This window comes from Lithobates pipiens, unplaced genomic scaffold (genome assembly GCF_037356315.1).
Source record: "Lithobates pipiens isolate NorthernLeopardFrog02 unplaced genomic scaffold, aLitPip1_a1.2 Scaffold_22, whole genome shotgun sequence".
NCBI lineage: Eukaryota > Metazoa > Chordata > Amphibia > Anura > Ranidae > Lithobates > Lithobates pipiens.
This window is the reverse complement of record NW_027507784.1, coordinates 160,364,723-160,379,868: the sequence shown is the minus strand read 5'-3', so window position 1 is coordinate 160,379,868 and position 15,146 is coordinate 160,364,723. Positions and strand designations below refer to the sequence as shown.

The window sequence follows — 15,146 nt, the reverse complement described above, 5'->3', positions numbered from 1 at the left end:
CCTCTCATCATTCTCATCAGTATCCGAGTCAGGCTCGTTGCTGTCATCGGTACCGGTACTTAGCTGTTCAGTGATAATTCCGGACTTCTTGAAAGCTCGGATTACACTGGTGACTGATACCTTCGCCCAGGCATCCACGATCCACTGGCAGATAGTGGCGTAACTCGCCCGGCGTTGCCTCCCTGTGTTGGTGAATGTGTGTTCGCCTTCTGTCATCCAATGCTCCCACGCAGCTCGCAGTTTAACTTTAAACGACCTGTTGACACCTATATCTAGTGGCTGCAGTTCTTTGGTTAATCCACCTGGAATGATGGCAAGCACCGAATTAGTTTTCTTCACTTGGGCTTTGACAGTATCTGTCAGATGGGCGCGCATGGAGTCACAGACCAATAGGGATGGAGATTCGTGGAAAAAGCCGCCCGGTCTCTTGACGTAAACCTCTCTCAGCCACTCACTCATCTTCTCCTCGTCCATCCAGCCCTTCGGGTTAGCCTTGATGATGATGCCAACCGGAAACTTTTCTTTTGGCAGAGTCTTCCTCTTGAAAATTACCATGGGTGGTAGTTTCTGGCCATTAGCCTGGCAACCGAGAACTACAGTGAAGGATGACTTTTCGTTTCCTGTAGTGCGTATAGATACCGTACTGGTCCCTGTTCTCTCGACAGTACGGTTTACAGGGATATCAAAGGTAAGGGGGACCTCGTCCATGTTGGTGATGTGCTCTGGTCGGATTTTCTGTTCATTGATCTTGTTCTTGCAGTAGGTATGGAAAATGGCCAGCTTTTCTTCGTAATCCTTTGGCAGTTGCTGTGACATAGTGGTTCTTGTGCGGATAGAGAGATTCCGCCTTTTCATGAAACGGAAGCACCAAGAGGGACCTCCTCGAAAGTCGTTGATCTCCATGTCGCGTGCGATCGCTGTTGCTTTGAGTCGAATAGAGACAGTAGAGACGCTTCTACCTGCGGTTCTCTGTTCAATAACCCACTGTTCAATTTTGTCCTCCAACCGTGGCCATCTTGCTTTGTTTCCTCGGAAACTCAGTTTGGTCTTCTTTACCTGGCGCAGGGCATCTTCTTGCTTCCTCCACTTTCGTACCATTGATTCATTAATGTTGAATTCTCTCGCAGCTACTCTATTTCCATGCTCTACTGCATGACTGATAGCCTTCAGTTTGAAATCCGCTTCGTAAGCATGTCTCTTAACAGGAGCCATTTTTGGGGCAGCGGGTATACCGTAGAAAATGAACGAATGAATGCGCACACCTCCTGACTAAGATGGCCGTAATGCTCACGAAGCTGCACTGCTTGGATTGGGCATTACGGCCATCTTAGTCAGGAGGTGTGCGCATTCATTCGTTCATTTTCTACGGTATACCCGCTGCCCCAACAACCTGAGAGAGGTTTACGGTACGTCAGTTTACGGTAAGAGACCGGGTGGCTTTTTCCACGAAGGTCATATATAAGGCGCACCGGATTATAAGGCGCACGGTCGATTTTATGAGAAAATTTAGGCTTTTACGTGCGCCTTATAGTCCGAAAAATACGGTATATATATATATATATATATATATATATATATATATATATACTATACTACCAAAAGTATTGGGATGCATGCCTTTACACGCACGTGAACTTTAATGGCATGCATCCCAGTCTGTAGGTTCAGTATTGAGTTGGCCCATCCTTTGCAGTTATTGCAGCTTCAACTCTTAGGCCCCATTCACACCTGAGCATTTTGTAGCTTGAAGCCTGAAGCTACAAAGCGCTGGAGGGGAAAAAATCTATTATTCTCAATGGAGATGGTTCACATCTCCACTCCATGTCGCCTGAAGCCAAACGGCTGAAGCTCAAACAAGTTCTGGACCCTTTTTTGTCACTCAAATCGGGCAGATTTGGGCGTTTTTCTTCTTTTTACATTGGTGACTAAGGATGAGCCGAACATCCCCCTGTTCGGTTGGCACCAGAACCTGCGAACAGACCTAAACTTCGTATGAACTTTAGAACCCTATTAAAGTCTATGGGACTCGAATGTTCACAATCTAAAGTGCTAATTTTAAAGGCTAATGTGCAAGTTACTGTCCTAAAAGTGTTTGGGGACCCGGGTCCTGCCCCAGGGGAGATGGATCAATGCAAAAAAAAGTTTTAAAAACAGACGTTTTTTCAGGAGCAGTGATTTTAATAATGATTAGAGTGAAACAATAAATGTGTAATTTTCCTTTAAATTTCGTACCTGGGGGGTGTCTATAGAATGCCTGTGAAGGGGCGCATGTTTCCCGTGCTTAGAACTGTATCTGCACAAAGTGTCATTTTGCAAGGAAAACAAATCTTTTAAAATCACTTTCCATTGTCGGCTCCCGTAATACAGAGAACACTCAATGAGTGTTCTCTGTATTAGCCGAAAATTCATTCATTGATAAAAAATTAAAAATAATAGCGTGGGGGTTCCCCTAAATTCAATTACCAGGCCCTTCAGGTCTGGTATGGATATTAAGGGGAACCCCGTGTCAAAAAAAATAAAAAATTGACGTGGGGGTCTCCCTAAATATCCATACCAGACCCTTCAGGTCTGGTATGGATATTAAGGGGAACCCCGCATCAAATTTAAAAAAAATTTGACGTGGGGGTCCCTCTAAAAATCCATACCAGACCCTTTATCCGAGCACGCAACCTGGCAGGCCGCAGGAAAAGGGGGGGACGAGAGAGCGCCCCCCCTCCTGAACCGTACCAGGCCACATGCCCTCAACATTGGGAGGATGCTTTGGGGGTCTGTGACCCCCACAGTAACTTGCATCCCCACAGTAACTTGCATATTAGCCTTTAAAATGAGCACTTTAGATTTCTCCCATAGACTTGTATAGGGTGTTCCGGCTTTTCGAATTTACCGCGAACAGCCCAAATTGTTCACTGTTCGCCGAACAGGCAATGTTCGAATCGAACATGAGTTTGACTCAAACTCAAAGCTCATCCCTATTGGTGACCTTTTGCCCTTCACAAAATCGCGGTAAAAAAACGATTTTCTGCCTGAAAACGCTACGTTCAGGTGTGAATGGGACCTTATGGGAAGGCTGTACACAAGGTTTAGGAGTGTGTCTATGGGAATGTTTGAACATTCTTCCAGAAGCGCATTTGTGAGGTCAGGTGCTGATGTGGATGACAAGGCCTGGATCACAGTCTCCACTCTAATTCATCCCAAAGGTGTTCTTTTGGGTTGAAGTCATGGCTGTGTGCAGGTCAGTCACATTCCTCCACCCCAAACTTGCTCATCAATGTCTTTATGGACCTTGCTTTGTGCACTGGTGTGGGGATGGCCCCTTCCTTTTCCCACAAAGTTGGGAGTATGAAATTGTTCAAAATGTCTTGGTATGCTTAAAGTGATTGTAAAGGCTACTTTTTTGTTTTTAAAAAAATAACAAACATGTTATACTTACCTCCTCTGTCCAGTTGGTTTTGCACAGAGCAGCCCGATCCTCCCCTTCTTCTTTGCTCCTCCTGGCCCCTCCCTCCTTTGAGTGCTCCTCAGCCATTGAGTGCCCCTCATGGGAACAGAGGGGCGCCAGACTGAGTGTAGTATAAATCATATATTTAATAAAAACAAGTAGTAACTCACAGGTTAAATTAGATGAGTTCAGTATGTGGTGAAAATCGCCAGTCCTGGAGTCTCATAAAAGTCTTCCCTTTGCAGCCTGGGGCACTGGTGTGATCTTACAGAATGCTGGGAACCAGGAGGCAGGAAACAAGAAGCAGCTGGTCATGACTTCACAGGAACAGGAAATGTGATTATTCACAGCCAGTGCCCCTCAGCCAGTAGTTTGCTACAGGTTGTCACCCAAGCCGGGTCAGAGCTCTGTGTATCCATTTAGACACAAAGCCCTGGCATGGCCCGCCCCCTCTCTTCCCTGATTGGCTGGCTGGCTTTGATTGACAGCTGTGGGGGCCAAGAGTGCTGCTGCTGTGTCTCAGCCAATCAGGAGGAGTGTACTGGATGGCAGAGGGGATGGTGGGCATTGCTGGAGAGAGAAGGAGCTCAGGTAGGTAATTGGGAATGCATTAAGATAAAAAACCTTCTGCCTTTACAACTCCTTTAAGAGTTCACTTCACTTGAACTAAGGTGCCAAGCCCAACCCCTAAAAAACAACCCCATACCACAATCCCCCCTCCACCAAATGATTTGGACCAGTACACAAAGCAAGGTCCATAAAGACATGGATGAGTGAGTTTGGGGTGGAGGAACTTGACTGGCCTGAACTTCCACCCTGACCTCAACCCGGAAGTACACCTTTAGGGTGAATTAGAGCAGAGACTGCAAGCCAGGCCTTCTCATCCACATCTATTCAGGAATAAAGCATTGGATTATTTTGTGTCGTTTATACCTGATTGGATTTAGGCTTTAATAGGGATTTAAAAGTGAACCTGGCACTATGCTCATTTAACCACTTGCCGACCAGCCACCATAGTTATACTGCGGGAGGTCAGCTGTATTGTACCAATTGGCATAGGTGTATGTCACTTAATGCAAAAGCTAAATTGTGCGCACGCACGACCCGGCGCCGATGCGCATGGCTGGCGGCAACAATGTCTGCTGGCCACCCGCAATCACTCCACAGTGAACCAGAATGATCCAGGGAATATCTGATTGCCTCCAGGGGGATCAGGAAGGATTTTTTTGCCCCCACTGGAGCAAATCGGAACATGATTTATTAGGGTTTCTTGCCTTCCTATGGACCATGCACCAATGCATAATTTTGCTGCATGAAAAAGGACGTGTAAATAGGCCAATAGGCCATTAGGGACCGATTCAGATAAATGAATGCAATTTTGTGCTGAGGCATGCTACGTTAAGTGGGCCTACTGATTTTGCTCTAAAGCCTGTTGCTTAAAGATACCAATAATTGAATGAGTCATCACCGGAGTAATACATCACTTATCAGAGTGCAAAGTTTCAGTTAAAAGGAGAAACCTAAAAAAAGGGACTGCTATGCTGTGTCTTTAGTAAGGATGAGCTCAGTCGTGTTCACAAACAGCGCGTGCAGAGCCCGCCAGGAAGTCGGCACTGCACAGCGCTAATCACAGGTAGTGAGACATTTCCCGATCTCTGCAGCCATGTATCGGGACAATGTCTCACTGCCTTTGATTAGCGCAGCGCAGTGTCAACTTCCTGGCGGGCTCTGCACGTGGGTTATGTGAACACGCTGAAGCTCATCCTTAGTCTTTAGCTAGCCTATAGTGTTTTGGGATTTCTTTACAATGTATGATTTACAAATGTTTATTTCAAAAACCTGTAATAACAGAAAACGATTAGTTGCTTTTTACATATTCATTTTTTATCCTAGTTTAGGGGTTAAGCTTATGTATGGGGGTGGGGGGGGGGGGCATTATTTTTCAGCGCTGTTGTTTAGTTGCAGGCACTTCCTAGGTTTGCTTTAATTTTTGTTCTGAAAATGAGGATTGATAAAAGCTGTGGATTCTTTCATTAAATCTATGTCATTATGTACTGGTTTAAAACTTTGCTATAATTTTTTTTTTTTAAGGCAACACCAGATGGTATTGATTATTGGCAGAATATCCATTGTGTAGTTTTCATGTGGGTCAGTAGGTTAAATCATATATGGAATTAGATGAAAGGGCAAAAGGAGCCAACAATTACATGCTATCAGCCAAGTTACAATGCTTTGAGAATATTGCCAACTTAGATTTTGTTTTCACTTTATAGTCTTTCATTCTATCTAATAATGAACCTAGATGCAGAAGTTCCAACATATATATTTAGAGATTTCTACAGTCTACATACAGATTTAAGCCAACCAACCATATGTATTTTAGATTTTTTTTCACGCATTGCGTCCCATTGTTCATCAGATGCAGCAATCATGTAATGCATATGAACAGAATGACCAACCCTGATTGTAAAGTTAGGTGAAAATATCTTTTAGTATGCTGTCTATATAAAATGAAACTGTTTGCTATGAATGTAGTGTTGCAAGTAAAGCAATGAGAAATGTTAGCAATGTAGAGAATCGCTTGGCAGGTGTATTGATGGTGCACAAATCACATAATCACAAGAATTACTTTCAGCTGGGCACCCATCTCTTTCTAGGGAGACATGCTTCACTTTTAATTCAGTGTTATAAAACCACATATGCACAATATTAGAAAAGATAAGCAGCATAGGGTGCAACAAAGTATACATTTATACAGTGTACAGTTATTGTTTGATCTAAAGTCACTTTTAACATATAGTGGTGAACTATTGAAAGGATGGGTTGGATTTCAGTGATTAGTTTGCAAATGTGCATTTATTTCGTACCTACGGTATTGTATTAATGTACACAAAAATATGTAAATTTCAGCTGTTGCATAATACAACTGATTTTTGTAAATGCATATAAATGACACCCCTCCAGCCAAGCAAATACAGCGAATGTCCTCAGGAGCACAAGCTGTCCCTGATCCACCTCTCCCTTCTATTCACACAAACACATAGGATGTACTCCACTGTCTTTTTTTACAGAACCACAAGAGCTTCTATACAATTTATTAATTGAGTTTTCATATGCTTTAATTATTTTAAACCTATATCATGCATGCTTTTATTTAAAAATAAAGAGACATGTCTAATTTAAGCCCTGGTTTACACTGGAGCATTTTGACATGCGATTTGACATGTCAAACCTCATGTCAAATCGGCGGCAATTGCCATCAATGGCACTGTCCTAATCGGTGGGACGCCATATCTGCAGCACTGCACAGATTTCAAAAAGTAGTTTCTGTACTACTTTTTGCGATTTCAGGCTGCAATTTACATTGACATCTGTGCAGAAACCTGCTCAGATGTCTCTGAAATCGTGGCCGAAATCGGGATTGACATGCGGGAGTAAAATTGTGCGTTCAGCTAAACTTGTACGACTTTATTCCCACAGCTCAGTGTGAACCTGGGCTAAGGGGCAGTTTCATTGTTTTTTTTTTTCCAGTCATAGAGGTAGGAGAGCTAGTTTTAAATGGGGCTTTACACTAGATAACATTTGATAAAAGATATCACAAACTATATATATATATTGTAGCTTATTTTTCCCTGTGGGCTGGTATGACTGCATCCTATGTGTGGCAGTTGGGCACCCAAAGAACAAAGAAATACTATATCTGTCTGTGTCCTAAATACATTTTGAGATGTTTTTATACCAATCACCAGAAACTAGGGCCATGCACAGCCTAACACCTTCAAGCTAAAGTATACATCAATGGGAGTAATCTTGCCTAGAGAAAATGAAGGGAAGAGAGTAGAGCTTTTCACTTTTGCTGTATTGTTCCTTGATGTCCAAGATATAAAATTGCATTACGGGCCTTTCAGTAGGGAGCAGTAAAGAGGATTGAAAATAGAAAAGAATGTTGTATCTTGATGAGATCTGAGGCACAATGAAATGCTCAATAGTGAGCTTCAAAGGTAATAAATTTTAAGGATATCGTGCCTAAAACTGAACATTGTTGACATAGAAGATTGCAGTAGTATTGAAAACAGTTTGTCTTCCAATCTATAGTGACCTTAACCTTGCTTTTCATTGCTAAAAACATGGTAGTTTTAGCATGCTGCAATCTATTCTTCTGATAGAGCTATAGTCCTTCCCCATATAAGAGAAAATAGATATGGTTTGATATTTCATTTTTAGTTCTATGTTGACATTACCCTGTTCCATCTTGCACAGGAGATTTGTTGCTTCCATTGTAACCATTGATGCCCTTACATAAACTTTTATATACTCATTTTTACAGTTGTTAAAAACAAATTTATTAAAATGCAAAACTTCTATGAGAGCGAGAGCTGTGTATGTAAGCACACAAGTGTTTATTATATGGGTCTAGACTAAATTCCTTATTTGTTTTTTTTATATTTAGCCTTATGTTATGACCTTCAACACTACGATATTTTTTTTTACACCAAGTAGCTAGAAAATATAAACCTTTACTCCTGTAGCAAAACTAAACATGTCCTTGCAATTTGCATATGTGAAACTGAACAAGCAAGGAAATGCAACAGCAGTTCGGTATTTCCTATTACTAAGTCATTAAACAGGATACAAAGCTGAGAATGAACTTAGAGTTGAGCTCCATTTTTAAGATGTTTAGTTCTACTGCTGTGTTAAAATAAAATAAAAAGTTATATTAACCCATTCCACACTCCAACTTGGTCCTCCACTTCCTACTATGTCCAGTGTTGTAGTCAACTTCGGGCAGAAGGACAGACATGTTATTCTACCCACTCCCTTGTAGCCCGTGTACACTTCCCTATGGGGTGCTCCATAACACAGGTAGGGCTCACAGCACTCTACGACTGAGTGGCACACATATGTCTTTATGTGAGTGCCCCTCAGTCTTGGAAGACAGCAGCCCTGTTGCAGCTAGCAGAAGAAGAGGAAACTGCTGTGACGTCACCACACCAACTAGAATACTGCAGGAAATGGGTATGTGTATGTGTATGTGTATATGTATATATATATATATATATATATATATATATATATATATATATATATATATTTTTTTTTTTTTTTTTGTTTAATATAAAATAATTAATTTACTAATACATGAATATACAATTATCAGAGGGGGGGGGGGGGGGGGGGGCTTCCAAACAGGATTCATTCACAAATCATAATATAAAGGAGCACATGACTGTTGAGCTTTGAAAATGATCTTTCATAGTTTGAATGTAAAAAAAAAAGAATAATGTTCTCCTAGGTACTTGATATGCCATGCATTTATTATCCATCCCTATGCTTACCAATATTACCATGGCTGCCTCTCCCCATCCATATTACTATGGCTTCCTCCTCATCAGCACCCACCTAAGCTTAATTCAGGAATATGTTCTTTCCTTTTCAGTTTAGGATTACATTCATTTTTTTAGAAGTTGATTTTTTCCATGTATTTGGCATGGCAGGTTGCAACCTTTTTCTACCAGTGTTTGCAATCCCAGTTCTATTCAGCTGGTGGAACAGCGATGGTTTTACTAAGGTAAACTCATGGTGGACCGGCCAAGAAGCACAAAACTGCTTATTCATTTACTGTGTGAAATCATTCTATAAGGGAGTACATTAAATCTTTTAGTTCTTGGACCGACCTACTTTACTACCTATCAGGTTGGCCAGGGTCCTCCATTTTTTGTCTGTTCCCTTCTAATCTCTAGATTTTATCTTGGCTTGCTACATACTTTTACTAAAAGCAGATTTCCACTCAAAAGTGGAACTTCTGCTCATTTGTCTCCTCTCCTCTCCTCGGTGCTATAATTGGCACTATTCGGGGGGGAGAGACCTGTGTCTTTGACTTTGAGTTCCGGGAGTTTTGGCCACGGCCCGTGACATAACTGCGGGGGATCCCTCCTTCTCTCCCTGACGCCAGGCCAGTAGGAGAGAGGAGTGGGGCCTCGCTCATGCGCTGTAGGGTTCCCCGTGTGAAGCCATAAGTCTACTGGACTCCAGGACAGGTAAGTGTCCTATTATTAAAAGCCAGCAGCTGCAGTATGTGTAGCTGCTGGCTTTTCATTTTTCTTTTTTTTGGGTGGAACACCGCTTTAATATACCAGCATTGTATATGTTTTAATAAAACAAGGGCAATATATACATTACTTATACTCACATTTTTTAATATATTCAGAATACTTAAAGGCGCTCTAATCCTGTTGTTATTTCTCTTTGTATTTGTGGCGTTTAAGCATTAAAACATTAGTGCTTGTCTAGTATAGCTCCTAGCTAGTATGCGTTGTGATAAATCGGGCCTGATGAGCAGTAGTGATGGCCGAACGGTTCGCCCGGCGGTCGTTTCGCGGCGAATTTCCGACATTCGCGGTCCGCACGTTCGAACGCCTTTTTCCGTCGTTCGCCGCGGCGGACTTACGTGTTTAATGTATACAAGAACTTTAACCTTTGGTGACACGTTTATCATGTGATACAGGACAGCCAATTGAGACATGACAGCACATGGACACTTGTACATTCCCCCTAACCTATAAATACACCCGATCCGGTGGCCATTTTACATTCTTTCTTCTGTTACGATAGGGACAGGTTCCTGTGTGGAGTAGGGAGAGATAAACCACTAGCTATTTGGTACACAAAAGTTCTTTTCAGGACTGGTATAGGTGTTAGGTGTTGATAGGTTTGCTGTGCTGCTGATTCTTGCAGCAGCCTGAGTGTCTTTTGTTAGTTTAGAGAAAGGGAAAGGACGGTGTATGCTACAGGGACAGCCAGATTAGTCTTTCATCATCATCATCATCATCATCATCATTAGCTGTTACTATCAAGGTCCACAAAAGAGCTGTTCCAGTAACCACTAATCGTTCTCTTTTTTTGCCAATTTGTATAGGGACAGGAAGGAAGCAGTGTTGTCAGGCAGTGAGGGTAATTTTAAAGACTTGCTGTTATTATTAGTTCCACAAAGGTTCTTTTCAGGACTGGTATCAGTGGTACAGTAATAGGCTTGTACATGTATAATATTCTTTCTTCCAAATATAGAAAGGATATTATACTTGACTGCTGCCCTTCTGCTGCAGTCTGCTAAACATTCACAACTCACTTGTTCCACAAAAGTTCTTATAAGGACTGGTAACTTGGTATAGGGTGCTACGGTACATAGGCTTGAGTGCGGTACAGTCTGCTGTTCTGTAAGGACCGCTATCGGTCCACAATAGATAGGGTTGACGTGCACCACTGCTGACCGCTCACCTATACTGCAGCAGTCCTTCAGCGGTATAGGGACTGACGTACAGTCTGCTAATCACTAACACACAACCTGCTTGTTCCACAAAAGTTCTTATAAGGACTGGTAACTTGGTATAGGGTGCTACGGTACATAGGCTTGAGTGCGGTACAGTCTGCTGTTCTGTAAGGACCGCTATCGGTCCACAATAGATAGGGTTGACGTGCACCACTGCTGACCGCTGCCCTATACTGCAGCAGTCCTTCAGCGGTATAGGGACTGACGTACAGTCTGCTAAACACTAATACACAACCTGCTTGGTCCACAAAAGTTCTTATAAGGACTGGTAACTTGGTATAGGGTGCTACGGTACATAGGCTTGAGTGCGGTACAGTCTGCTGTTCTGTAAGGACCGCTATCGGTCCACAATAGATAGGGTTGACGTGCACCACTGCTGACCGCTCACCTATACTGCAGCAGTCCTTCAGCGGTATAGGGACTGACGTACAGTCTGCTAATCACTAACACACAACCTGCTTGTTCCACAAAAGTTCTTATAAGGACTGGTAACTTGGTATAGGGTGCTACGGTACATAGGCTTGAGTGCGGTACAGTCTGCTGTTCTGTAAGGACCGCTATCGGTCCACAATAGATAGGGTTGACGTGCACCACTGCTGACCGCTGCCCTATACTGCAGCAGTCCTTCAGCGGTATAGGGACTGACGTACAGTCTGCTAATCACTAACACACAACCTGCTTGTTCCACAAAAGTTCTTATAAGGACTGGTAACTTGGTATAGGGTGCTACGGTACATAGGCTTGAGTGCGGTACAGTCTGCTGTTCTGTAAGGACCGCTATCGGTCCACAATAGATAGGGTTGACGTGCACCACTGCTGACCGCTGCCCTATACTGCAGCAGTCCTTCAGCGGTATAGGGACTGACGTACAGTCTGCTAAACACTAATACACAACCTGCTTGGTCCACAAAAGTTCTTATAAGGACTGGTAACTTGGTATAGGGTGCTACGGTACATAGGCTTGAGTGCGGTACAGTCTGCTGTTCTGTAAGGACCGCTATAGGTCCACAATAGATAGGGTTGACGTGCACCACTGCTGAACGCTCACCTATACTGCAGCAGTCCTTCAGCGGTATAGGGACTGACGTACAGTCTGCTAATCACTAACACACAACCTGCTTGTTCCACAAAAGTTCTTATAAGGACTGGTAACTTGGTATAGGGTGCTACGGTACATAGGCTTGAGTGCGGTACAGTCTGCTGTTCTGTAAGGACCGCTATCGGTCCACAATAGATAGGGTTGACGTGCACCACTGCTGACCGCTGCCCTATACTGCAGCAGTCCTTCATCGGTATAGGGACTAAGAGTTTTGTCACAGGGTCATTTAAAAAATGACAGGCAGAGGAAGAGGCAGGCCCTTCCGCAGGGGTGGTAGGGGTAGGGCAGGAGCAACAGGCTTGAGCCAAAGTGGGAAGTTGCAGAAGGTGCGTTCAATTACTTTAAAGGATGCACCAGACTTGGTTGAGTGGCTCGCTCAGCCTTACTCTTCTGCACCCTCCTCATCCTCTCGATCTGCACCCTCTTCTTCACTCTCTGCTATGTGCACCCCCAAAGACACTACCACCAACAACACGACCACCACCACCACCACCACATACCTTCCGCTTGAGTCACTGGAATTATTTTCCGATCCATATCAAGAGGACATTTCTGATGCGCAGCCACTCTTGGTATTGGATCAGGAAGAGGAGGTAGCAACAAGCGCTACTCAGCAGTCTGACGCCAGTACCCAGATCAGCCCAAGGAGGAGGTTGGTCCCCGGTGTTGCTGCCTACTCCGAGATCTCTACTTATAGCGGTGGGGAAGGTGACGTTGATGATGACGTGTCTAGTGATGTCACGTGGGTGCCCACAAGAGAGGAAGAGGAGGGGAGTTCAGAGGGAGATATGGACCAGCAGATAGGGAGGAGAAGCAGCAATGACTTACATTGCACAGCAGGGACAAAGCAGACTGCAAATGTATCAGGAGCGAGTCATCGACCATGTACGGTCACATCTGGCGCTCCCAGGACACCGGCACATGGCTCCGCAGTGTGGGCTTTTTTTAACGTGTCCGCTGCTGACAATAGCGTTGCCATCTGCAATCTTTGCAGTCAACGCGTTAGTCGCGGTAAGCCCAATACTCACCTAGGGACGACCGCCTTAAGAAGGCACATGAGCAGCCATCACCGAGCCCAGTGGGAGCAACGGAACACACAAAGCCACACTGCAGGCTCTCACCGTCCAGCCTCGTCTTCTACTTCTCCTTCTCCTCTCTCCTCACAATTGTCCTCCACTCCACCTTCCATCACGCCAAGCTCACATTTTTCTGCAAAAAGGCAGGCTTCCGTGGGCCTAATGTTTGAGCGTAAAAAAATGATGACGCCGGATAACCCTCTTGCCCAACGGTTGGCGGCTGGCTTGTCAGAACTCATAGCCCGCCAACTACTGCCATATAAACTGGTGGACTCGGAGGCCTTTCGCAAATTTGTGGCCATTGGAACACCACAATGGAAGGTCCCAGGAAGGAAGTATTTCTCAGAGAAGGGCATCCCAGAGCTATATGGCCATGTTCAGCGGCAAGTGAATGTATCTCTGGCACACAGTGTCGGTGCCAAGATACATCTGACCACAGACACGTGGTCTAGCAAACACGGGCAGGGAAGGTATATCAGTTTTACTGCCCACTGGGTGAACCTTCTGACGGCCGTCAAGCATGTAACCCGTGGCACCCGTGTAGATTTGGTTTTACCGCCACGGATTGCATGCAGGCCTGACTCTTCTTCTCCTCCTCCTACTCCATCCTCCTCCCTCTCCTCCTCAGCTGCCTCCTCCTTTTCCGCTGCTAGCGTCTCTTCCACTGCACCGCCCAAGCTCCCCAGAACCTATTCCACATGCCAGGTGAGACGTTGCCATGCCGTGCTGCGTCTGTTGTGCCTGGAAGCAAAGAGCCACACTGGCCCGGCACTCCTTTCAGCTTTGCGTTCACAGGCAGATGAGTGGCTAACACCGCTCAATTTGACAGTTGGTAAAGTGGTGTGTGACAACGGTGCCAATCTGCTTAGCGCATTGAAACAGGGCAAAATCACGCACGTGCCGTGCATGGCACACGTCTTAAACTTGGTCGTGCAGCGATTCCTTGTCAAATACCCTGGGGTCCAGGACATCTTGCGGCAGGCAAGGAAAATCTCGGCCCATTTCAGAAGATCTTACACGGCCATGGCTCGCCTTGCTGACATTCAGCGGCGACACCATCTGCCGGTCAGACGTCTTATTTGCGATTGCCCGACGCGATGGAACTCAACCTTCTATATGCTTGATAGGCTGCTCCAGCAGAAACGTGCAGTTAACGTCTACCTGTATGAACTCTGCGAAAGAAACGGTTCTGGGGAGCTGGGTTTTTTTTCACCGCGCCAGTGGCTGCTCATGCGCGACACATGCAGACTTCTGCGGCCATTTGAGGAGATCACCAAACTGGTCAGTCGCAGCCATGGCGCCATCAGTGACATGGTACCTTATGCCTTCTTTCTGGAGCGTGCATTGCGTCGTGTCATTGATCAGGCTGTGGAGGAGCAGGAGCGGGAAGATGAGGAAGTCGCAATGCTGGATGAATTCCCAGGGGGGGCTACTCTATCTGAGACAAGTCAACAACAGGAGTCTGATGAGGAGTCAGAGGAGGATGGTGCCGGGGCGGATGAGCAGGAGCAAGAAGAGCATGCTTTAAACCTTTCTGGGATCCCTGTTGTGCGAGGATGGGGAGAGGAGAATGAAGAGGACGACATTATCCTGGATGATGAGCAGGAGCCAGGCCACCACACCGCTTCCACTTTAGTGCAAATGGGGGCCTTCATGCTCCAGTGTTTTAATAGGGACCCCCGTATAAAAAGCATGAGGGTCAAGGACCAGTACTGGGTGGCAACGTACTTAGACCCCCGGTACAAACACAAAATGGCGGAAATGTTACCGCCGTCGCAGAGGGCTGTCAGAATGCAGCACTTCCAGGCCTTGCTTCGAGAAATGCTGCATTCTGCTTTTGCGTGCGCTGGCAGAGGAGCAATTCCCACTCCCAGAGAAGGATTTGCGGGTACCAATCCAACAGCGCCTGCAAGAAGAGGCCGGTTTGAAGATGTGTTGGTGACTTCGGATATGAGGTCATTCTTTCAGCCGACCCATCGACAGGTGTCATCCGGATCCAGCATCAGGGAACGCCTAGACCGTCAGGTGTCCGACTACATTGGGTTAACGGCCGATGTGGACGCTCTGAGGAGTGATGAACCCCTAGACTACTGGGTGGGCAGGCTTGACCTCTGGCCAGAGCTTGCCCAATTTGCAATCGAACTGTTGGCTTGCCCCTCATCCAGTGTCCTGTCCGAAAGGACGTTCAGCGCAGCAGGGGGGATT

The 15,146-nt window shown here is 45.1% G+C and overlaps 1 protein-coding gene across 1 annotated transcript in view; it reads left to right on the top strand.

The window, feature by feature from the left end:
* Positions 1 to 15,146, top strand: part of PARD3B (par-3 family cell polarity regulator beta) — a 2,156,380-nt gene that overhangs the window by 1,352,201 nt on the left and 789,033 nt on the right. The window lies entirely within an intron of this gene.